Source organism: Canis lupus, chromosome X (genome assembly GCF_048164855.1).
Source record: "Canis lupus baileyi chromosome X, mCanLup2.hap1, whole genome shotgun sequence".
NCBI classification, from domain to species: domain Eukaryota; kingdom Metazoa; phylum Chordata; class Mammalia; order Carnivora; family Canidae; genus Canis; species Canis lupus.
Window position 1 is genome coordinate 69,183,692 of NC_132876.1, and position 26,457 is coordinate 69,210,148.

The 26,457-nt window shown below is 38.7% G+C and overlaps 1 long non-coding RNA gene across 1 annotated transcript; it reads left to right on the forward strand.

Moving 5' to 3' along the window:
• The first annotated feature begins 1,160 nt into the window (after positions 1–1,160).
• LOC140628055 (uncharacterized) lies at positions 1,161–26,154 on the forward strand. The gene is made up of 3 exons (XR_012026476.1): positions 1,161–1,290; positions 25,241–25,428; positions 25,524–26,154. It is a non-coding gene; the product is annotated as an uncharacterized lncRNA (long non-coding RNA).
• The last annotated feature ends 303 nt before the right edge of the window (positions 26,155–26,457 follow it).

Below are 26,457 nucleotides of genomic sequence, written 5' to 3' on the forward strand. Positions count from 1 at the left end.
CCTAACTCTGGGAAACGAACTAGGGGAGGTGGGCGGGGGGTGGGGGTGACTGGGTGACGGGCACTGAGGTGGGCACTTGACGGGATGAGCACTGGGTGTTATTCTATATGTTGGCAAATTGAACACCAATATAAAATAAATTTATAAAAATAAATGTATTGAGGGCAGCCCGGGTGGCTCAGCGGTTTGGCGCCACCTTCAGCCCAGGGCGTGATCCTGGGGACTGGGGATCGAGTCCCACGTTGGGCTCCCTGCATGGAGCCTGCTTCTCCCTCTGCCTGTGTCTCTTCCTCTCTCTGTGTCTCTCATGAATACATAAATAAAATCTTTAAAAATAAAAAAATAAAAATGTATTGATTTGCGGGTCACCTGGGTGGCTCAGTGGTTGAACGTCTACCTTTGGCTCAGGTCGTGATCCCGGGGTCCTGGGATCACGTTCCGCATCAGGCTCCCTGCAGGGAGCCTGCTTCTCCCTCTGCCTATGTCTCTGCCTCTCTGTGTGTGTCTCTCATGAATAAATAAATAAAATCTTCAAAAATAAATAAATATGTATTGATTTTTTTGAGTAATCTTTTTTTCCGTTCTTTTCCAGAGCCACCTGAATCTCACAATATTTAGAAGACTATGTAGGATCTGATTAGTGTGAGGGTTTTGATCTCAATTGCCCTGACTCTATTTGATATGATTGTGTCTATGTCTTAGTAAGATATTTAGCTAGAAGCATAGGAGAAGAGAAAATGTAAAGCAAAAATGAGACTGAATTGGAGACCTAGAGTTCCAGTTATGAAAACCTTAGGAAGATTAACTGCTGTGCTGGTAATCTGGCACATATTCAGTTCTATCTATCATTTGTTATGAATTGAAAGAACATTGAAATAATTGGATGCTGAGGTGCATAATTGCTGGCAATGGTATGGAGGAGGGGAGATGGTTAGCTGGCAAGGAGCCTTAGAGCTGTTTTTATATTAATACTGTATATTTGGTTTTGGTCAACAACAGCAGAAAAATTATTTATGATCATGCTGGGGACTTATTATGTTGATTTCTGCTCTGTAATAATATGAATGAGTTTAATGGTTACTCTTATCGATGTAATCTTTCTTTCTTTCTTTCTTTTTTTTTTCTTTCTTTCTTTCTTCTTTCTTTTTTTGTCATTCTAGCAGCCATTAGAAAAACTATCACAAAAGGGCTATTGCAGTCCTCTTCATGATTTGTGACCTGGGTTATTGAGCTCTTGGGCTGCCAGAATTCCAGTTCATGAGGCAATCTGTGTCATTCTGGTCTAGCCAGGTGAGTAGTCCCTATGGGCTAGTTTCTTATTCTCTAGAAAAGAACAAGAAAGAAAAAAATCAAAGAAGGGTAATATGGAAAAATAGAGATATGAATCTTAGGCCCTAGAGGAGAAGTTAAGGCCTGGGCTGTAAAGCAGCAAAACAGGCAGAGAGGACCCTGGGGGTTATGTACAGGTTTGGTAGAGTGGTATTCATGAAATATAAACACTGAGAAAATGAAATCTGTCTGGGACCTGGCTTGGCTTCAAGAATGAGGAAACTTAGATTGAACTGCAATAAAAATATCTATGAAGGCTGGGTTAAATAGGAAGGAAGTATGCTTTGAAGTCAAAATGGATCAAAATTTAATTTTAACAAAGTGCCTTTTTCCAATGAAATATTAGCTATATAGAGATGAGAATCATATTGTGAAGATCTCTTTAATTTTTAAGAGTTAAGAGATGCCTGGGTGGCTCAGCGGTTGAGTGTCTGCCTTTGTCTCAGGGTGTGATGCTGGAGTCCCAGGATCGAGTCCCACATCAGGCTTCCTGCATGGAGCCTGCTTCTCCCTCTGCCTATGTCTCTGCCTTTCTCTCTCTCTCTGTCTCTCATGAATAAATAAATAAAATCTTTAAAAGAATATTTAAGAGTTAAGAGAATGAATCCTGCCCCTTTGACTTACTAGCTGTGTGTTCATGGGAAAATTGATACCTTCTCCAAGGCTCCGTTTCTTTACTTATCAAATAGATGGTTGTTTTAAGAATTCAGTGAAAAATTATATAAAGTGTATCACATGATGCCTGGCACATAACTAGAGCTCAATACATAGTCACTGTTATCAGGCAGTGGAAGGGAGAGTTAATGAGATGGATGTTCAATAATGAAATGAATTATCTTTCACAGGTAGGTATGCAATTAGTTATTTCTTGTCAGAGCAGCTTGCAGCAAGTTGTTTCAGGGTCAGGCTGTCTTGGAGATCAGGCTACAGTGAGTGTTAATTAGGCCAATTTGAAGGAGAGTGATTTCCTGTTTCCTGAATTGGTAACAAATTAGATCTCCTCTACACTTTCTTTCCAGAATAGTGCTTTTAATATTAGCATTTTTTGTTAGCTTTACCATTAATGTTTTTAATACTTTTGTTTGTTTGACTTGGATCTTGAATTTTGAGGAAGACAGCAAAATGGTGAACAGGTTAGGTAGCCAGGCCATGCTATTTGAAAACAGAGAAGATGGTAAGAGTGTAAATGGTTAAGATTTCTCCGTAGTTAGTGCAGATCACTTTCTAGACTGAATTTAGCAGCTCACTTGGCTGGGTAGAGTGAAGCAGAATGCCTGAGGTTGAAGCGTCACACGGAGCCTACAACAGAGGTTCTAATGAGACTTTAAATGTATATTTAAAGTATACAATTCAATTGTATCATTCAATGTATTGATCTTTTCAAAGAACAAGCTTTTGGTTTCATTGATTTTTTCTATTGATTTCCTGTTTTCAATTTTATGGATTTCTACTCTAATTCTTACTATTTCTTTCCTTCTGCTTGGATCTAATTTGCTCTACTCTTCTTTTTCTAGTTTTCTAAGGTGGAAACTTAGATTATCTATTTTAGGTCTTTCTTCTTTTCTTTCTTTTTTTTTAAGTTTGTTTATTTATTTAAGTAATCTGTACCCTCAGTGTGGGGATCAGACTCACAACCCTGAGATCAAGAGTTGCATGCTCTTCCAGCTAAGCAAGATAGGTGCACCTCTTTTCTAATACATGCATTCAGTGCTATAAATTCTTCTCTAAGCACTGGTTTTGCTCTATTCCACACATTTTGATAAGTTGTGTTTTCACTTTCATTTAGTTAAAATATTTTCCTAATTTCTCTTGAGATTTCTTCTTTGACTTGTGTGTTGTTTAGAAGTGTGTTGTTTAATCTCCACATATTTTGGGATTTTACAGTTATCTTTTTGTTATTGGTTTCTGGTTTAATTCCGTAGCTACCAGGCGACAGAAATCGCATGAATCTTATTTCTTTAGATTCGGTTCTTTAAATTGTGAAGATGTGTTTTATGGCCCAGAATGTGATTTTTCCTGGTGAATGTTCCCAGTAAGCTTGAGAAGGACATGTAATCTGCTATTGTGGGATTAAGTAGTCTACAGACGTCAAATATATCCAGTTGATGGCTGGTGCTGTTGAATTCAACTATATCCTTACCGATGTTCTGACTGCTGCCTCTGTCCATTTCTGATTGAGGGGTATTGAAGTCCCCAGTGAAGATCCTAGATGCATCTATTTCTTTTGAAATGCTATTAGTTTTTGCCTCATTTAATCAATCTATGCTCTGTTGTTAGCTGCATACACGTTCAAGATTGTTATACCTTCTTGGCGAAGTGACCCTTTCTATCATGATGCAGTGGTCGTCTTTATCCCTGATAACTTTCCTTGTTTTGAAGTCTGCTCTGTATGAAATTAATATAACTACTCTTACTTTCTTTTGATTAGTGTTAGCATGGCATATTTTCCTCCATCTATTTACTTTTAATCTATATGTCTTTATATTTAAGGTGGGTTTCTTGTAGACCACACATAGCCGGATCTTGTTTTTTGATCCACTCTGACAATCTCTTTTAATTGGTACATTTAGGGCAGCCCGGTGGCGCAGCGGTTTAGCGCCGCCTGCAGCCCGGAGTGTGATCCTGGAGACCTGGGATCGAGTCCCACATCGGGTTCCCTGCATGGAGCTTGCTTCTCCCTCTGCCTGTGTCTCTGCCTCTCTCTGTGTCTCTATGAATAAATAAATAAAATCTTTTAAAAAAATAATTGGTACATTTAGACCATTAACATTAAAGTGATAATATTTAGCATATTTATTAGTGTTTTGTGTTTGTTATCCTTTTGTTTTTTCATTATTTTTCTTCTACTCTTTTTCTGTCTTTTGTGGTTTTAGTTGGACACTTTATATGATTCTATTTTTGTCTCCCTAGCGTATCAATTATACTTTTTTTAAACCTTTTTTTAGTGGTTACCTTAGAGTTTCCCATATACATTTACAAGTAATCTAAGTCCACTTTTCAACTGCTGAGCTACCCAGGCATCCCAAGTCCACTTTTCAAATAACAAAATAACAGATAATACTATACTACCTCACAGGTAGTGTGTGTACCTTATAATAACAAAATAATCTTAATTCTTTCCTCCCATCCTTTGTATCATTGCTGTCATTCATTTTACCTATGATAATCAGCATACACACAGACACGTATACATGCAGTACACACACACACAATCATACATAAATGGATACATTGTTGTTATTATAATTTTGAGCAAACTGTTGTCTATTAGATTAATTAAGAATAAGAAGAATTTCTTCTGTTACTTTTTCTCTTTCTTCTTCTGGTATTTCCATTATGAATATATTACACTTTTTTGTTTACCTACAGTTCTTAGATTATCTGTCCCCTTTTCTTTTTTTTTAAGATTTTATTTATTCATTTGACAGAGAGAGAGAGCACAAGTGGGGGAAGTGGCAGGCAGAGGGAGAAGCAAGCTCCCCGCTGAGCAAGGAGCCTAAGTGGGGCTTGATCCCAGGACCCTGGGATCATGACCCAAGCTGAAGGCAGATGCTTAACCAACTGAGGCACCCAGGCACCCCTGTCCCCTTTTCTTGAGAAAGTCTTTTTCACTTTGGTTTTCATTTCCATAGGTTTCTGTTGAGTTATTATTGAGTTCAGAGATTCTTTCCTCAGCCACGTCCAGTCTACTAATGAGCCTGTCAAAGGCATTCTTCAATTATAGTGTTTTTTATCTCCAGCAATTCTTTTTGATTCTTTTTTAGAATTTCCATCTCTCTGTTAAAATTACTCATCTGTTCTTGCATGTTATCTTGCATGTTATGCCCTTAGCATATTAATCGTAATTGTTTTAAATTTATGGTCTGATAATTCTAACATCTGGTTCTGGTTCTATGTTTACTCTATCTCTTCAAACTATATTTTTTGCCATTTGCTATGCCTTCTAATTTTTTGGTGGAAAACAGACATGATGTGCTAGGTAAAAGGAACTTTGGTAAATAGGCCTGTGGTAATACTGGTGAAGTGTGGCAGGAGGGGAAGCATTTTACAGTCCTTCAGGTTTTTAGTAGCCTGTGCCCCTGGGCTGCGAACTTGTGTCTCTCAGTTTTTTCTCCCACCCCTTAGGTGTTACAGGGTTGCTAGAGGAGCCAGGAGGTGGGTATTTCCCTTCCTCCAGGTTGGTTATGCTCTGTTTGGCTGCCATAAAATAGTTTCTCTGGAAGGCAGGCCTTTTTAGGTAGAACAGAATGGTGTGGCATATTTTAGAATAATTACTTTCCTCTCCTCTTGCTGGAATCCTGAGGAAATTTTTCATTAGTCTTCCCTGTAAGAATCTGGAAGTAAAATTCACAAAATTGTAGGGGTCCCCCATGACTGGTCTCCCTAGATTTTTAAAAAGAATAGATTTATTTGTTTGTTTGTTTGTTTGAGAGAGATCTAGAGAGAGAATTGTAGGGAGGGGCAGAGGGAAAGGAAGAGAGAATCCAAGCAGATTCTGTGCTGAGCCCAACACAGGGCTTAGTCTCATGACCCTGAGATCAAGGCCAGAGCCAAAATCAGGAGTCGGCCAGTTAACTGTGCCACCCAGGCGCTCCATCTCCCTGGATTTTTTAAAATATTTATTTATTTATTTATTTATTTATTTATTTATTTATTTATTTATTTATTTATGAGAGAGAGAGAGAGAGAGAGGCAGAGACCTAGGTAGAGGGAGAAGCAGGCTCCATGCAAGGAGCCCGATGTGGGACTTGATCCCAGATCCCGGGATCACACCCTGAGCCAAAGACAGACACTCAACCGCTAAGCCACCCAGGCATCCCAGGATTATTATTATTTTTTATCTCTTAGGCTTGTCTACTCTGAGCCTCTAGCATTTCGTCAATTATAGTTCAGATTTTTCTATGCCAGTACTGGTTCCTGCAGAGGTTTTTGCTCTGGTAAGTTATGATTCTCTGTGTTTACCTATCTTTCCAGTTTAGGGGGCTGTGGTTTGCCTTGTGACCTTACTTTTCTGACAGATCTAGGAAGAGTTGTTAATTTTCCAGTTTATTAAGCTTTTTACTTATTAGGATGGAGTGGCAACTACTAAACTCCTTATGAGCCAGCCTGGAAATTGGAAGTCTCCTGTGTCATTTTTTGTTTTGAGATAAGGAGAAGAGAGCAGGTGAGTGGTGGTGACGGGAGGGAGGGCCAGCCAGAAGGAGAGAATCTTAAGCAGGTTCCATGCCCAGTGCAGAGCATGACGGGGCTCAATCTCACAACACTGAGATCATGACCCGAGCTGAAATCGAGTCAGAGCTTAACCGACTGAGCCACCCAGGTGCTCCTCCTTTGTCAATTTTTTAATTGGACTATTTGTCTTATTATCAAATTGTAAGAGTTTATATACTAGTCCCTTAACATATATATAATTTGCAATTTTTTTCTCTCATTCTGTGAGTTGTCTTTTTATTCTCGTTTTTTTCTGTTGCTCCCTGGAAGTTTAATACCTTCTTTCCTCATTGTCCTGGAGAAGCTCGGCCTTTGCCTCTGAATTTGAGTTATTTTTCCCCATACCTTTTTTTTAAAAAAGATTTTACTTATTTATTTATGACAGACAGAGAGAGAGAGAGAGGCAGAGACACAGGCAGGAGAAGCAGGCTCTACACAAAGAGCCTGATGCGGGACTCGATCCTGGGACTCTGGGATCATGCCCTGAGCCGAAGGCAGATGCTCAACCGCTGAGCCACCCAGGCGCCCCTTTCCCTCCATATCTTTGAACCACTTTCTATGCCAACACCTTTTGATGAGCTGTCATCTCTCAAACAAGATCTGATGGCAGGAACTAGGGAATTTTTGTCTTCCATGTTTTTGACAACCTTTTTTTTACTGTTCTGTGACATAACAGTCATTGACGTCCTTGAGTTAGGAAGCTGAGATTCAGAACACGTGGTGTGACCAGGGATTTAGAATGGAGAGGATCTAATACCTCTCAGTTTTTGACTCTTTATATCAGGGAGAGTAAAATACAACTTATTGTCTAAATAAATCATCCTCTAATTCTCCCCAGGTAAATTTTTATGCTTAAAACATAGTTTCCCTGCTGAATTGTGTGGCTCAAATTCATAACCCTAAAATCAAGAGTCACATGCTCTTCTGAGTAAGCGAGGTGCCCCTGAATTGCGTTTTTACAAGTGTGGCTGAGGTACCTGTGCACTGCTTTGCCTAAGCAGTTATTCTCATAATGAAAGTAGTGTCTAAGATGTGTTTTATATTCTCCTGGAGCATTCTAAAATTTGGGCCTGTGAGATTACTTTCAAGAATAAAATTAGATAAGCTGATTACATTTGGAGAGATCTTCATAATACTGGATGTCTTAGGCTTAAAAACTATAAGAAAATTAATTTAGATGCAATTTATAGCTATGACTTCCTTATCCTTCTTGTTCAAGCTCTTCAGTTTCTGTTTATATTGAGGATTTCATTTCTTATCCTCCTGGAATCTGGCATAGACCATCTTGCCATGGATCCTTTAACTGATGAAGGAGGAGAATCTTTTTAATCTCTTGATATGTCCTCGGAAGCACCAAAGTTTTTAATTTTGGTTAAGTACAGCATATCTGTTTTTTCCTTTGGTTACTTGTAATTTGGTGTCATAACTAAGAATTCATCACCCAATTCAAGGTAATGAAGATTTATACTTATGTTACATTTAGATCTTTGATCCATTCTGAGTTAATTTTGTCTATGATGTGAGGTAAGGATCCAACTTTATCTTTTGCATGTAGCTATCCTGGGTCCCTTAAATTTCCATATGAATTTTAGTTTCAGCTTATAAAATTTCTGCAAAGAAACAACCTAGAATTTTGATAGAGATTGCATTGAATCTGTGGATCAATTGGGGAATATGGACATTTTAACAATGTTATGTCTAATAATCCATGAAATGGGATGTCTTTCCATTTATTTAGGTTTTATTCCAGTTCTTTTAGCAACGTTTTATAGTTTCTAGAGTATAAGTTTTATACTGCTTTTCATAAATTTATTCACAATTCTTTTATTTTTTTAATGCTGCTATAAATGGAATTGTTTCCTTAATTTCATTTTTGGATTGTTTTTTGTAAGTGTGCAAGCATATAGAAATACCACCAATTTCTGTATATTTATCTCATATCCTGCACCCTTGCTGAGTTCATTTCTTAGTACTAATTGTTTTTTAGTGGATTTCTTAGGGTTTTCTATATATAAGACCATGTCATCTACAGAGATATTTTTACTTTTTTTTTTTCCAGTCTGGAGGGCTTGCATTTCTTTTTCTTGCCTAATTGCCTGGTCTAGATTCTTCAGTACAATGTTGAATACAAGTGGCAAGAGTAGACATATTTGTCTTGCTCCTGAGCTTAGGGAAAAGCATTCAGTTTTTCACCATTAAATATTATGTTAGCTGTGGGTTTTTCATACATGCCCTTTACCAAGTTGAGGAAGTTCTCTTTATTGAGTGTTTTATCATAAAGAGGTTTTGAAGTTTATCAGTTTTCTGTGTCTATTTAGATGATCGTGTGGTTTTTGTTCTTTATTCTATTGATACAGTGTTTTGCACTAATTGATTTTTGGATGTTAAACCAACATTGCATTCTTGGGATAAATCTCACTTGGTCATGTTTTTTTGTATGTATGTGTCTATAGTCATGAGAGATTCTGGTCTGTAATTTTCTTGTCCAGCGGTGTCTTTGGTTTTGATATCAGGGTAACACTAACCTCATAGAGCAAGTTGGGAAGTATTCTCTCTTATTTATTTATTTTTTGGAAGAGTTTGTGAAAAATTGGTATTAACTCTTCTTAAGTATTTGGTAGAATTCACTAGTGAAGCCCTCTGTGTCTGGGCTTTTCTTCATGGGAAGCATTTTGATCACAACTTCAATCTTTTTATTTATTTAGGTATATTCAGATTTTTAAATTTTCCTTTGAGTCATTTCAGTAACTGTGTGTATTTCTAGGGATTTGTCCATTTCATCTAATTTGTCAATACATTTGTTCATAGTACTGCCTAGTAATCTATTTTGTATTTCGAATGTGAATAGTTATTCCCCACTTTCATCCTGATTTTAGTAATTTGAGACTTTTCCCCTTTTTTCCTTATCAGTCTAGCTAAAGGTTTGGCACTCTTGTTGGTCTTTTCAAAGAATCAACTTTTGATTTCATTGATTTTTCTCTGTCATTTTCCTAGTCTCTATTTTTTTATATTACATTCTCATCCTTATTATATTCTTTTTCTGCCTGCTTTGGGTTTGTTTGCTCTTCTTTTTTTATATATCTTCAAGTGGAAGGTTAGGTTGCTAATTTGAGATCTTTCTTTTTTAATGTAGGCATTTATATCTATACAGTACCTTGTAAGCACTGCTTTAGTGACAACCTATAAATTTTGGTATGTTGTGTTTGCATTTTTACTCATCTCTTAGTATTTTCTAATTTCTTTTTTTTAAGATTTTATTTATTTATTCATGAGAGACAGGGGGTGGGGGCAGAGGGAGAAGCAGGCTCCATGAAGGGAGCCCCATGTGGGACTCAATCCCGGGACTCCAGGATCACACCCTGAGCCGAAGGCAGACGCTTAACTGCTGAGCCACCCAGGTGTTACAATATTTTCTAATTTCTCTTGTGATTTTTTATTTGAACCCTTGTTTTTTGGGGAGTGACTTGTTTAATTTCCACATATTGGTTAATTCCCCAAACTTCTTTGTTATTAATCTCTAATTTTACTCCATTGTGATTAGAGAATATAGTTCATACAATTTCTGTCATTTTAAATTTATTGAAGCCTGGCATGTAGTCTGTTCTGGAGAATGTTCCATGTGCACTTCAGAGGAATGGGTATTCTTTCACTGTTGGATGTGGCATTCTAGAGATGTATGTTAGGTCTAATTTGTATATAGTATTGTTTAAGTCTTTAGTTTCTTTTGTTGATCATCTGTGCTGTTGTTCTATCCATTATTAAAAATGGGATATTAAAGTCTCCAACTACTATTGTTGAATTGTCTATTTCTTTCTTTAATTATGTCAATTTCTGCTTCACATATTTTGGGGTTCTTTTGTTAGGTGTATATATGTATATATATATTTTTAATTGTTATATAGTCCTGCTAGTTTTATTATTATAAAATTCCCTCTTTATCTCTAGTAACATTTTATTCTTTTTTAAAGATTTTTTTATTTTTTTATTTTTATTATTATTTTTAAATTTTATTTATTTATTCATGAGAGACACAGAGAGGCAGACACAGGCAGAGGGAGAAGCAGTCTCCATGCAGGGAGCCTGATGTGGGACTCAATCCTAGGACTGCAGGATCACGCTCTGGGCAGAAGGCAGGCACTAAACCACTGAGCCACCCAGGTGTCCCAGATTTTTTTTATTTTTAAGTGATCTCTGCACTCAACATGGGGCTCAAACTTACAACCCTGAGATTGAAAGTCGTATGCTCTACTGACTGAGCCAGCCAGATGCCCAGTAACATTTTATTCTTAAAGTCCATTTTGTCCAATATTAGTCCAGCAGTTCTGGCTTTCTTATGGTTGCTGTTTTGTGTGGTATATATTTTTCCATCCTTTTACTTTCAACCTATTTGTATCTTTTATCTAGTATTTTTCCTGAAGATAGCATATATTTGGATCTTGGTTTTTTTATCCATTCGACAATAACTGCCTTTTGATTGGTTGTTTAATTCATTCACATTTAATAATATTATTTATATAGTTGGATTATATCTGTCATTTTAGTTTCTATTTTCTCTATGGTTCATCTCTGTGTTTGTTTCTCCAGTCTTCCTTTACTACTTTGTTTTGTATTAAGTGAATATTTTCCAGTGTAATGCTTTCTTTTTTTAAGATGAATTTTTATTTTATTTTATTTTATTTATTATTAATAGTCAGAATTTCATCTTAAATAGATTGTTGTGGTGGGTGGGAGTGAAAAGTCTTGGCCAAGATCCAAGGCTGGGAGACTGGTAAGGATACATTTGTTATATCATGTACAAGATGATGAGGGCCTAAACTAGGGCAGTTGTAGTGTTGGACAGGATGGATTCTAGAGACCTTCAGGAGAGTAGAATAAAACCTTAGTGATCTCAGGGTCCTGGAATCGAGCCCCCTATCAGGCTCCCTGCTCACTGGGGAGTCTGCTTCTCCCTCTACCTGCCCTCTCCCTCTATCCCTACTCCTGCGTGCTCTCTCTCTCTCTCTCTCTCCTCTCTCTCAAATAAATAAGTAAATCTTAAAAAAAAAAAAACCTTAGTGAAAGGAGCACCTGCTGGCTCAGTTGGTAGAGCATGTGACTTTTGATCTTGGGGCCATGGGTTTGAGCCCCACATTGGGTATAGAGCTTACTTTAAAAAAAAACGAAAACCTTAGTGAGAAATAAGGTGTGTATGTTAGTAGCAGCACTGTTGAGTAAGAGGATGACTTGCAAGTTTCTGGCTTGACCTAGAAGGAAAGTGGTACCACAAACTGAGATAAGGAATATAGGAGGAACAGGCTTGGTGGTCAGGGTGACAATAAGTTCAGTTTCAGACATGTTTAGGGGCATTTAAGAAGAGGCATTAATCAGGTAATAGGATATGAGATTTTGAAGTTCAGGGGAGAGATGACGGCAGGAAGTAAAAATTTAAAGACTATCAGCACTTAGGTAATTATTAAAAGCATGGGAATATATGAGATTATGCTTAGGGTGATTGTAGCAGGAGGGATAAGCTAAGGTTGGTTTCCAAAGGAGTGTTTAGAGGTTGGGTTAAGGAATAGCCCAGAAAGGAGATTTCTATCCTTGATTCTTTTTTTAGTCATATTTCCACATGCTCTGTGAGAAATTTCATCTATACTCATGACTTTAAGTACCCTTTTTTTTCAAGATCCATTTTAGTATTTCTTTCTTTTTAAAAAAATTTAATCACACAGTGCTCATCATGACAAGTGTGCTCCTTAATCCTCATCACCTATTTCATTCATCCCTCACCCACCTCTCCTCTGGAACCATTAGTTTATTCACTATAGTTAAGAGTCTGTTTCTTGGTTTTCCTCTCTCCCTTTTTTCCCCTATGTTCACTTGTTTTGTTCCTTAATTTCCACATCTGAGTGAAATCGTATGGTATTTGTCTTTTTTTGACTGACTTATTTCTCTTAGCATAATACTCTCTAGCTCCATCCACATCATTGCAAATGGCAAGATGTGACTCTTTTTATGGCTGAGTAATAATGTTCCATTGTACATATATACCACCTCTTCTTTATTCATTCATCAGTCAGTGGACACTGGGCTATTTCCATAATTTGGCTATTGTAGATAATGCTGCCATAGAGGCACCTGGGTGGCTCAGTCAGTTAAGCATGTGCCTTCAGCTCAGGTCATGATCTCGGGGTCCTGGGATCAAGCCCTGTATCAGACTCCCTGCTCAGTGGAGAGTCTGCTTCTCCCTCTCCTTCTGCCTCTCCCCACTGTTCATACTCTCTCACACACACTTTTTCTCTCAAATAAATTAACAAAATCTTTTTTAAAAGATAATGCTGCTATAAACATCAGGGTGCACATATCCCTTTGAATTAGTATTTTTGTACTCTAGGTAAATACCTAGTAGTGCAATTGCTGGATTGTAGGGTAGTTCTATTTTTAACGTTTTAAGGGACTGCCATACTGTTTTCCAGAGCAGCTGCACCAGTTCACATTCCCACCAACAGTGCAAGAGGGTTCCCCTTTCTCCACATCCTCTCCAACATCCATTGTTTCTTGTGTTGTTGATTTTAGCCATTCTGAGGGGTGTAAGGTGATAGCTCATTGTATTTTTTTTCTTTTCTTTATTTTTTAAAAGATCTCTTAAAATTTATTTGACACAGAGAGAGAGAGAGAGCACAAGTGGGGCAAACCGCAGAGGGATAGGGAGAAGTAGGCTTCTTGCTGAGGGAGCTTGATCCTAGGACCCTGGGATCATGACCTGAGCTGAAGGCAGATGCTCTACCGACTGAGCCACCCAGAAGTCCCAGGACTTTATTTTTTAAAGTAATCTCCACACTCAATGTGGAGCTGGAATTCACAACCCCACAATCAAGAGTTGCACTCTCCACTGCCTGAGCCAACCAGGCACCCAAGTAGCTCATTGTAGTTTTAATTTGCATTTCCCTGATTATAAGTGATGATGAGCATCTTTTCATGTGTCTGTTGGCCATCTGTAGATCCTCTTTGGAGAAATGCCTGTTTGTGTCTTCTGCTCAGTTTTTAATTGGATTATTCATTTTTTGGGTGGTCAGTTTTATAAGTCTTTTATATATTTTGGCTACTAACCCTTTATTAAATATGTCATTTGTGAATATCTTCTCCCATTCCATAGGTTGCCCTTTAGTTTTATTGATTGCTTCCTTCACTGTGCAGAAGCTTTTTATTTTGGTGTGGTCCCAATGGTTTATTTTTGCTTTTGTTTTCCTTGCCTCAGGGAACCTATCTAGAAAAAAGTTGCTATGGCCAGTGTCAGAGAAATTATTGCTTGTGCTCTTTTCTAGGATAATTTTAGTATTTCTTATTGCCTAGTGGATTCTTCTCCCCTAAATGTTTCAGGTGTAACAGCGCAGACTTAAACTTTTTACCTCAAATAACATTAGCATCATCAACAACAATAATCAAAAATAGTAGATTATATTTATTGAGCATTTAGTATATGCTTAATATGATTCTAAGTGCTTTATATATTTTTTAAAGATTTTATTTATTTATTTATTTCACAGAATGAGAGAGAGAGAGAGAGAGAACACAAGCAGGAGAAGCTACAGGCAGAGGAGAGGGAAAAGCAGATGCCCCACTGAACAGGGAGCCTGATGCAGGGCTCCATCCCAGGACCCTGGGATTATGAGCTGAGCCAAAGGCAGATGCTTAACCAACTGAGCCACCCAGGCGCCCAAGTGCTTTATTTATTTTAACTCATTTTCTTACAACAGCTTGATGAGGTGGTATATTATTATCTCCATTTTCTAGATGAGGATACTGACATGTGGAAAGGCAGGTATCTGCTCAAGTCTTACAGAATAGTAAGGGGCTGTGCCTGAATTCAAACCTAAGCTGCCTGGCTCCAGAGCCTACTCTTACCACTGTGCTCTACTACCTTTCTTTAAAAAAAAAATTTATTCAGAGAGAGAGAGAGAGAGAGAAGCAGGCTCCAAGCAGGGAGCCCAATGTGGGACTCGATCCCGGGTCTCCAGGATCACACCCCGGGCTGCAGGCGACGCTAAACCGCTGCGCCACCGGGGCTGCCCTCTACTACCTTTCTTAAACTTCTTATCCATCATATGTCCTCAGCTTCAGTTAATGTCACCATCTCTGTAGTTCTCTAAGCTAGCAAATTCAGTGTCATCTCCTTGACTTATCCCTAGTCCTTATCCTGAACACTATATATACTGTTGTTTTATCTGTTCTCTAGACTTTCTAATTTAAACCCTTGTCTATTTTTATTTAGACTATTACAGTAGCCCCCTCTATAGTCTTCCTGCCTCCTATCTCTTTCTATCCCAGCTTTCTTCTACATTTTGCTGTAGTGGCTATTTTACTAATCATTTCTTTGCTTAAAATTCTCTGTTTGTGGGGCCCCTGAGTGGCTCAGTTGGTTAAGTGTCTCTTGATTTCAGTCTCAAGGTCTTGGGATTGAGCCCCATGTCAGGCTCCTTGCTCATTGGGGAATCTGCTCAAGGATTTTCTCTCCCTCTCCCTCTGCCCCTCCCCTACTTGTGCTTGCATGCTCATGCACGTTCTCATTCTCTCTCAAAATAAAGGTCTCTGTTCATGTTCCTAAAAAAGTTAAACACAGAATTACCATATGACTCCTAGGCATATATTCAAGAGAATTGAAAACAGGTTTTCAAATGGAAACTTGTACGTGAACGTTCATAACAGCATTATTAATCATAGTCAGGAAGTGGAAACAACATAGATGTCCATCAACTATTGGGCAGGTAGACAAAATGTGTTATATTCATACAGTGAAACAGTGTTCAGCCAAAACAGGGAATGAATGAAGAACTGATACATGATACAACACAGATGAACTAAACCTAAACTTAAGTGAAAGAAGCCAGACAGAAAAAAGCCTCATACTGTGTGATCCCATTTATATGAAATACTTACAGTAGACAAGTACTTAGAGATGAAAAGCAGATTAGTGGTTGCTCAGAGCTTAGGGCTAAGGGGGCAATGGGAAGTGACTGCTTAATGGGCACATGGTTTCTTTTTGAGTGATGATTACACAGCAAAGTGAATATACTGGAAGCTACTGAATTGTACACTTTAAAATGGTTAAAATGGTGAATTTTATGTTATGTGAATTTTACCCCAATTAAAAATACCCTCTTGTTTCTGTTACATACAGGATAACGTTTAAATTCTTTAACTTGGCACACAAAGTCTCTAGTCTCAATACAGTGTACTGAGAGGAATATGTGTTCCTTTCACAAATATTCTATATATATTGAATGTAAAACTTCCCTTTTGTATCTCTGTGTCTTTACATATACTAGTATTCTTCTATTCCACTAGGCAAATTTGTACTCATTTTGGAATATCCTTCAAAGTGTTGCAAACCAAGAAATAGACTTTTTTTTTTAAAAAATGATTATTTATTTAGAGAGAGCATACTTGAGCAGAGGGAGGGGCAGAGGAAGAGGGAGAGAAAATCTCAAGCAGACTCCCTGCTGAGCAGAGCCTAGTGTGGGAGTCCATCACATGACCCTGGGATCATGGCCTGAGCTGAAATCAAGAGTCAGATGCTTAACTGACTAAGCCACCCAGGTGCCCCAAGAAACGGACTCTTAACTGTAGAGAACAAACTGATGCCTTCTAGGGAGGAGGTTGGTGTAGGAATGGGTTAAATAGGTGATGAGGATTAAGGGATGCACTTGTGATGAGCATCAGATATTGTATGGAAGTGTCGCATCATTATATTGTACACCTGAAACTAATATTACACTGTATAATTAACTGGAATTTAAATAAAAACTTTAAAAAGAAGTATTGCTCTAATGTGAAGCTTTTCCTAGCTACCCTAGGCATACTTAATTGTTCCCTGGTTTATGTTCCCATAGCACTTTATTTGTATTTCTGTACTAGCACTTAGCTTAATTGTTTTGTACCTTGTCAGTTAATATATTTGTTTCCCATTTGATAAGTAAGTTTCAAACTTTTTTGGAGGTTATAGATGATGGAATATAAACTGGACTCTCCCTTAAAATGCACATATATGTATATATTTACACAGTTCATGTCATGTAATATCAGGGTCCACGAACCTTCCAAAGGGCACAGACCCATGTTATCTTCATTAGAATCACCTGTAATTCTTGTTTAAAAGGTCAATTCCCAGGTCCCACGCCTAGTTACTGAATCAGGATCTTTGGAGGTGGGCCCCAAAGATTTTGAACAATCCCCGCAGTTGATACTTCTGTTTGCTAAACTTTGAGAACCCCTGTCCTGGGTTATGGGCCCCCACAGTGACAGAGTTTTTAAGGTGAAGAGTAGATCTTACTAATCTTTGCATCTTATTCATCCTAAAATCTCATGCTATAATAGAGAGGGGAACATGAAAGGGATCATTTCCAGCCATGGTGGTCAGAAAAGGTAGCAATAGAAGATGAGAATGTTCTGGCCGTTGGCAAATAGGTAGGTTTTCAGTAAGTGATGGGAAACATTGCAGGCACAGAGACTGGCAGAGGCAAGGAAGAGTGGCTAGAAAGAGCAATGTGTATTCATAGAACTGGTTGGATAGTGGGAAATACAATTAGAAAAGAGGTTTATTTAGTCATTACTTATTGCCCTCATTATAATGTACAAGACACTATGCAGCATGTTGAGATTAAAAATATGAATAGGACATGGCTTTTGCTGTTAAGGAATAAAGAAAATCTAGTAGTAGGGGAAACATAAACATAGAAAATGTAATAAAGTATAACAATGGAGAGTGAGATTAGAGACATCTTCACAGAGGTGGTAATTAAATGGAGACAGAGAATGAGTAAGCAGTTACAAAGTTTACAAGGTCAGGATGGGTATTTCAGAAGATATTAAATTACCCAGGCATGCTGTGGTAAAACAGCATGGCCCATTCTTGTAACTGAAAATAGATTGTATAGGTGAACTAAAAGTATGGAATAAGTAATTGATAGAAGATGAAATTGGATAGGTAGGTAGAGGTCAGAGCACAAAAGGGCCTTGCATGCCAAACCGTGAAGTATAATTGGTAGCCACTGAAGAGCTTTAAAGGGGAAAGTGAACTGTGTTACATTGTGAAGAATAGACGGGGTAGGGGAAAGATCAAAGGAAGACAGACAAGTTTAGAAGGCTGTTGGAATTGTTTAGAGAGAGAAATGAGGTCCTGAACAAAAGAGAGGAAGTGATAGATTCACAGAGGTATTTCTGAAGAATTGACAGGCATTTGCTGACTAAGTGAATATGGAGAGTATGAGAGGAGCTAAGAACTTAAAAGCCATTAAAGGGTATCAGAATAGCCTTAAACAGCCCTGGTGTGGAGGCCTAGGTCAGTGGTGAGACCATTAACCTAAAATGAGACTATTGGCAGTAAAACAAGTTGGAGAGTGGTGAGTGTGTCATAGTAATATTAGGCTGACATTTACTGAGAGCCCACTGTGTGGCTGGCACTATACTAAGTGCTTAAAAAAAAAGACTATTTATTTGATAGAGAAAGAAAGCAAGGAAATGAGAGGTGAGGGAGGGGCAGAGAGAGAAGAATAAGCAGACTCTCCACTAAGTGGGGAGCCGATGTTGGGCTCCATCCCAGGAGCCCAGGATCATGGCCTGAGCTGAAGGCAGACACTGAACCGATGGAGCCACCCAAGTGCCCCTATACTAAGTACTTTATGTGTACTTATATATTTAATTCTCACAACAGCCTTCAATGAAGTAGGTAGTACTATGCTAGTATTTAAGAAGTAGGCAGAGATTGAGGAGCCAGTGAAGGGGATTGAGTTTATCTTCATTAAATATGAATTTTATTCTTGTTCATTTATATACCCATCAGCTTGGGAAAATCCTTATTGGTTTCTTTATGTCCAGGGCTATGCCAGGTGCTTTGGAGCTATCTATAGTGTCAAATACCTTGTGTGCAGTAATTTAAAAAAGCATCACGGAAGAGATGGGACTAGAGTGGGTTATGAAACAAGAGAGGGTTTAGATACAGGAAGAAGTGAAGGGAGAGTATTCCAAGAAGAGGAAACAGTTATGAAGAAAGCTACGGAGGTGGGAATGTGCCTGGTGTGATCCAGGAAGAGTGAGGAGGAAATTGGTGTAACAGTATTGGCAATTACAAGTGTGAGAGTAACAGGAAATAAGATAGTACTGTGTTAGTCAAAGGTGAGTTGATAATAGGAGACTTTCAAAATTAAGCTGAAGAGTTCTTACCTGCTGCAGTTAGCGAGCTTTTGAGGTTCCTTGAGCGAGGGCATGGCATGATGAAAGATTTTTTTTTTAAAGATTTTATTTATTTATTCATGAGAGACACAGAAAGAGAGGCAGAGACAGGCAGAGGGAGAAGCAGGCTCCTTGCAGGGAGCCTGGTTCAGGACTCGATCCCAGGATGCTGGGATCATGACCTGAGCCAAAGGCAGACAGAGACACTCAACCACTGAGCCACCCAGGCATCCCAAAGATTTTTTCAATAGCTATGTATAAGGCATACTGGAAACGGTAAAGGGATACCAGCTAGAAATCTGTCATGGTAATCATGTTAAAAAGCAATGAGATCCTGGATGGTAGTGACCCCAATAGCATTGAAGAAGACTGCATAAATGAGACACATTATGATAGAATAAATGAGAGATCTATTTTTGAACCCTGTATCCAAGATAAGGCCAGGACTTTTACCCAAAAGACTGGAAGAATTGTGGTGCTACAGACAGGAATGGGATATTTGAAAAGAGGAGCCAAATGTTAAGATAAATAATCTGTTCCAAATTATTAAAAATTCAAAGTAGCTGTGACTTGGTGTAAGATGGTGATTTTTCTGAGTTTAACATCTTCCTAAGATACAACCAAGAACTAGAAAATATTTGAACTCTGTTTTTTTTGATACCTTGTTTTTTTATTTGTCTCTTTTAAAAAATATGTATATTTTTTATTAGAGATCGATTTGCCAACATATAACACCCAGTGCTCATCCTGTATTTTTTATATAATGTTATTTATTTGTTCCCTCAATACCTATTTACTTGTAGTCTGGTGAGATTAGAGTGAAAGAGTTCAGCACAGTAGGGGTTCAGTTGCAGATGGGCTAGTAAAAAAAGTTCACTAAGGAGGACATTGCATGACAGACTGAAGAATTTTAACTTTATTTTGTAAGTAATGAGGAGCCATCAAAAGGCTTTTGAGTCAAAAGGGAAACATAATCAGATCTTTTCTTTTTTTTTTTTTTTAATCAGATCTTTTCTTTAGCACTTGTGGACAGTGACCATTATTATTTATCTTTGAGCTAGTCTGTGTGGGGAGGAGGTGACATAGTGCCTTTTGTTTATTAAACAACTATTGTGGGCCAGGTACTATGCTGAAGTTTTAATGGTAAGTAATAGAATCATGTGCTACTCTCAAAAAACAAATAAAAATGCACCCAGAATCTATTTCTCTCCATTTCTACTGCTACCATCCTAGTCCCAATTGATCAGTTCCATCTGGATTTTTGTAATAATACTAGTCTCCTTGCTTCTACTTTTACCCTTCTACAGTCCATTTTCTCACAGTAGATACACTAATCTTTTCAAAAGAGTAAGGACTTAAGCTTCTGGTTATGGTGGAGTAAGAAGGACCAGATTTACCCTTTGGCCTTAATTGTAAAACTGTATGAAATATATGAGACAACAGTTCAGAGAGAGGGAACCTCACTAGAGCCTAGCAGTCTCTCTGAGTTTAGAAGACAGAGTTGAGAATTCAAGAAAGTTGAAGTGGCTAACATATGCAGGGCACAGTACCAAAAAAGAAGAGACCTTCAAAGAAAGGAAGAGAGAGAGAGAGAGAGAGAGAGAGATGAGAGAGATGGAGACATTGAGAGAGAAAGAAAGGGGAATATTGCTTCAGTAGTGGAGACAAATTCACTCTAGACTAAAGTTTGCTCTGGTCCTGCCTAACCAAACTTAAGAGAAAGCTTGAAAGGATTAAATTGTTTCTGAGTAACTTACGTGTATCCTAGAACAAATCTCAGAAGTATTTAAAGGAGCAATAAAGGGATCCCTGGGTGGCGCAGCGGTTTGGTGCCTGCCTTTGGCCTAGGGAGCGATCCTGGAGACCCGGGATCGAATCCCACGTCGGGCTCCCGGTGCATGGAGCCTGCTTCTCCCTCTGCCTATGTCTCTGCCTCTCTCTCTCTCTGCGACTATCATAAGTAAATTTTAAAAATTAAAAAAAATAAATAAAGGAGCAATAAAGAAAAGAATCCAGCACCCAACAATATAAAGTCCATAATTCCTTGCATCTAATAACAAATGATCAGGTATACATAGCAGGAAAATATGAGCAAAATCAGTCAACAGATACAGACCCAGAAATAACACAGATGATAAAATTAGTAGATAAGGACATTAAAACAGTTATGAATATACTGTTCAGTAATGTAGAGGAAAACATGATCATGTGATCATGTTGGGGGGGCATAGAGGATATAAAAGACTGAAATTAAACTTCTAGAAATGATTAATACAATGAGAAAAAATATACTTGATCGAATGAGATACTACTGAAGAAAAGATTAGTGAACATAATGTACCAGCATAAGAAACTATTCAAAATTAAACATACAGAGAAAAAAATGACCAGAAGAAAAAGGAAGAAAGCATCAGTGTGCTGTGGGACAACTTCCCAAAGTATGAACTTGGGAGAGATAATAGAACTAGGGATGTCCTGGTCTCAATTATAATAGGTGGTATTTGGGGATCCCTGGGTGGCGCAGCAGTTTAGCACCTGCCTTTGGCCCAGGGCACGATCCTGGAGACCCGGGATCAAATCCCATGTCGGGCTCCCTGCATGGAGCCTGCTTCTCCCTCTGCCTATGTCTCTGCCTCTCTCTCTCTCTCTCTCTCTCTCTCTCTCTCTGTGACTATCATGAATAAATAAATAAAATCTTTAAAAAAAAATAATAGGTGGTATTTGAAGCCATAAGAAAGGATGCCATCCCAAAGAGGGGAAATAGTAGAGGGAAAACAGAAGAGGACCAATGATAGAACATTGGAGAATGGCTTTGTATAAGTAGGGGATCCCTTTCTAACAGTGTATGTTAGAGAGTAGGCTCCTGAATCTCTGATTTCAAAATTTGTTACTGACAACAGATTCTCAGCCTTCACAGCCAAATTCCCTTAAAAAACATTATATCTTCATTACTGCCACTCCTTGCATACTAGGTTGTCGAGATATAAAGAAGAAAAATTTGATGGTGAAGGGGCTATGTTCCAGAGGGAGCAGTATAGACAAGAACAGCAGTGTTCATGAGCATAGAATTTGGAGAGAACTTCAAGTAGTATGTTGTTAATGTATAGGGATTGTGTAGGGGAGTAGCAAGAGATGAGGCTACAAAGATTGGCATGGGGGGGGGATCATGACAGGGTTTTAAATAGAGGAGTGAAATAATTACATGTACACTAGTGGCAGTGTAGAAGATGGATTGTAAGGAAGCAAGCCAAGGCAGGGAGATCAGTTAGCAGATGTATTAGCTTCCTGAGGCTGCCATAACAAATTACTGCAAATTGGGTGGCTTAAAACAATAGAAATGTGTTCCAGGGGCACCTGGGTGGCTCAGTTGGTTAAGTATCTGCTTTGGCTCAGGTTGTGATCCCAGGGTCCTGGAATCAAGCCCCACATCGGGCCCCCTACTCAATGGGGAGTCTGCCTCCCCCTCTCCCTCTGCCCCTCCCTCTGCTTGCTCTCTCTCATGCTCTCACTCTCTCACACACTCACATGCTCTCATGTTCTCTCTCTCTCAATAAGTGAAATCTTTTAAAAACCCAATAGAAATATATTCTGTTACAGTTCTGAAGGCTAGAAGTCCAAAATCAAAGTGTTGGCATGGCCATCCTCCCTCTGAAGACTCTAGGGAAGAATCCTTCCTTGTCTCTTCCTAACTTCAGATGCTGTCAGCTATCCTTGGCATTCCTTTCCTTGTAATTGCATCATACCGATCTCTGCCTTCTTCTTCTTGTGGTCTTCTTCCTTGCCTCTTGCCTGTAAAGGCCCATATCTTTATATGGCTTTCTTCTCTGTGTGTCTTTACATGGCATTATAGTGACACTTGAATTTAGGGCCCACCCTAATTCAGTATGACTTTTTTTTTAAGATTATTTATTTGAGAGAAAGAGTATTTGAGAGAGAGAGAGAGCATGAGCAGTGGGAGGGGCAGAGGGAGAAGGAGAAACAAACTCCCCGCTTAGCAGGGATCCCTATGTGGGACCCGATACTAGGATTCTGGGATCATGACCCGAGCCGAAGGCAGATGCCCAACCAACTACTGAGCCACCCAGGTACCCCAGTATAACTTTAACTACTTACATCTGCAAAGACTGTATTCCTAATAAGGTCGCTTTCTAAGATACCATGTGTACGTGTATTTTGGGAGACAGTACTTACCACAATACAAGAAGCTATTATGGTAAATTAGGAGAGAGATGATGGGCACCCAGACTAAGATACTACAATGGGAGTACAGTGGGAGGGACAGACTCAAAAGGTTGTTTTGGTATGGGTACTTGTAGGCATATTTGATTATATCTAACCTGTAACCATTAGTGAATTTTTTTATAAATATTGCTCCGATTCCATTAAAAGCCAGTGACACTGTTGCTTTCTATTTTGAGCTCTGCCTGTTTCAGATGACACATCATTTATGTAATAAGATTAAGTATACAAAGGTTAAAATTCATAATTCTTTTAATAGCATCCTCAAAAGTCTAAATGGACTAGACAATCAACTTGAATTCCTTGAATTACCATTATTGCCTGCAGCACTGTGTGGCCCCTTGACCATAATGAATAATTTTATTTGACAGAAATTTATTGAGTACCTATATGAACCAGGTGTTATCCTAGTCCCCAGGGATACAGAGACAAATAAGCAATGGTCGGTCCCTGTCCTTATGAAACTCACAGCTTGGTGTGAGAAATATATGGGTAAACAGATAATTATAGCACCATGTGATAAGTTCTGTGACAAAAGTAAGCATACTATACCATGAAAGAATGAAGAGATGTATTTAACCCATTTTAGAGGGGTGTTAAGGAAGACTTCCTAGAAGAGATGATGACGAACTTGTGTTTTGAAGGAAAGGTAGTAGTTAACAAAGTGAAATATTACAGGAAAAGGAATTTTAGGCAAAGGGACAAAAATGAGAGAGCCTGGCCTATTCAGGGATCTGCAAATAATTCAGAATGACAGGAGTAAAGAGTAGTTAGGGAGAAAGTAGTTAGAAATGAGTCTGGGGAGAGTCAGGGGCTAGACCAAGGAAAGTATTGTAGGTCATGTTATGCCAAGGCATTTGGACTTTATTCTGAAGCTATAGGAAACCCCTGAAGGACTTTAAGTAGAGTAGTCATGGTCAAGTTTTCACTTTAGAAAATTTAATCTTATGGCCATGTGAAAGCTGCATTAGTAGGGGAGACAAAACTGGAAGCATGAAGATCAATTACGTAGCTACTAGAATAATTCAGACAAAAAATTTCAGAGCTTGAATCTACACAATGGAAGTGAAGATAGATGGGAGCAGATTTTTTAAATTTTTATTTTTATTTTTTAAAGATTATTTATTTATTCATGAGAGACAGAGAGAGAGAGAGAGAGGCAGAGACACAGGCAGAGGGAGAATCAGCCTCCACGCAAGGAGCCTGACGTGGGACTCGATCCCGGGTCTCCAGGATCAGGCCCTGGGCCAAAGGTGGTGCTAAACCGCTGAGCCACCCAGGGATCCCCTAAATTTTTATTTAAAAAACATTTTTAAGCATTTAAAATTTTGTATTATTGAAGTATAGAGAATGGAGGAAGATTTGAGAGACATTCAGGACCAAGTCAAGAAGCTCCAGAAGACTGTATATGGGGATTAATTGAGACAGATGGAAAGGGTGAATTCTCTTCTCCAGACTTGAACAAGGAATTTGGGAGGACAAGATTTGAGGTTTGTGAGGGATGGAGAAGATTATAAAATCACTTTTGTATACATTAAATTTGAGAGCCTGTGGGATATCAAAGTAAAGATGTATAGTACATAGATACTTGGATATATGTGTTTAAAATTTATGAGAGTTGGAATTTGTCAGTTTATAGATATTAGTTGAAGCCATGGAAATTGGTACATTCATTCAATGAGAATTTGGATAATGAGACCAGAAAAGGATTGAGGTTAAGGCCTAGAATACAGACATTCAGACATTTAAGGGGGATGAGTCAGAGGAAATGGAACGATAAAAGAAGGATTGGCCAGAAAAGTAGGAGAAAGTCTAGGGAAGCACAGTATCCATCATTACCCAGTCTTTCAGGGCAGTGCTTCTAGGTATCTTATGTCTTACCAATCATCATCATAAAAGAACCTGGGTCTGTAAGAAGACCTTTTTTTGAAAGACAAGCATATGTTTACAGCATTCTGTTACGTTTCATTTTTATGTTAAGGATATTTATTCATTTCTTTTACTTTTCAAATTGCGAAATATACATAATGTTCATACAGTGTATATTTACAGTTTAACAAATAATTATAAAATGAATGCCTGTATAACCACTACTCAGAGTCATAATAAAAAATTATTAGCACTCCAGAAGCTCACTGTATGTTCTCCCCTCCCCACTGAGGTAACTTCCAGTATGATTAAAAAAAAAAAAACTTTATTTATATTTGCCCTGTTTTTTAAATTTTTTTTAAAGATTTTATTTATTTATTCATAGACACACAGAGAGAGAGGGGGCAGAGACACAGACAGAGGGAGAAGCAGGCTCCATGCAGGGAGCCCGATGTGGGACTCCATCCCGTGTCTCCAGGATCACACCCCAGGCTGCAGGCAGCGCCAAACCGCTGCGCCACCGGGGCTGCCCTGCCCTGGTTTTATTGAGATAGAATTGACCTACAGCACTCTGTAAGTTTAAGGTGTACAGCATAATGATTTGATTCACCTGTATTGTGAAATTATTACCATGCTAATTTTAGTTAATGTCCATCCTTTTTTAAAAGATTTTATTTATTTATTCACGAGAGACACACACAGAGAGAGGGAGAGACAGAGGCAGAGGGAGAAGCAGGCTCCACGCAGGAAGCCCAACGTGGGACTTGATTCTGGGTCTCCAAGATCACGCAGGAAACCACAAATGTTGGAGAGGATGCGGAGAAAAGGGAACCCTCTTACACTGTTGGTGGGAATGTGAACTGGTGCAGCCACTCTGGAAAACTGTGTGGAGGTTCTTCAAAGAGTTAAAAATAGATCTGCCCTATGACCCAGCAATTGCTCTGCTGGGGATTTACCCCAAAGATACAGATGCAATGAAATGCCGGGACACCTGCACCCCGATGTTTATAGCAGCAATGTCCACAATAGCCAAACTGTGGAAGGAGCCTCGGTGTCCATCGAAAGATGAATGGATAAAGAAGATGTGGTTTATGTATACAATGGAATATTACTCAGCCATTAGAAATGACAAATACCCACCATTTGCTTCAACGTGGATGGAACTGGAGGGTATTATGCTGAGTGAAGTAAGTCAATCGGAGAAGGACAAACATTGTATGTTCTCATTCATTTGGGGAATATAAATAACAGTGAAAGGGAATATAAGGGAAGGGAGAAGAAAAAGACTCCTAACTCGGGAAACGAACTAGGGGTGGTGGAAGGGGAGGAGGGCGGGAGGTGGGGGTGAATGGGTGACGGGCACTGAGGGAGGCACTTGACGGGATGAGCACTGGGAGTTATTCTGTATGTTGGTAAATTGAACACCAATAAAAAATTAATTTATTATAAAAAAAAAAGATCACGTCCTGAAGGCGGCGCTAAACCGCTGAGCCACCTGGCTGCCCAATGTCCATCCTTTCATATAGATAAAAAAGGGGGTGGGGGGTGGCACCTGGATTGCTCAGTGGTTAAGCATCTGCCCTAGGCTCAGGTCATGATCCA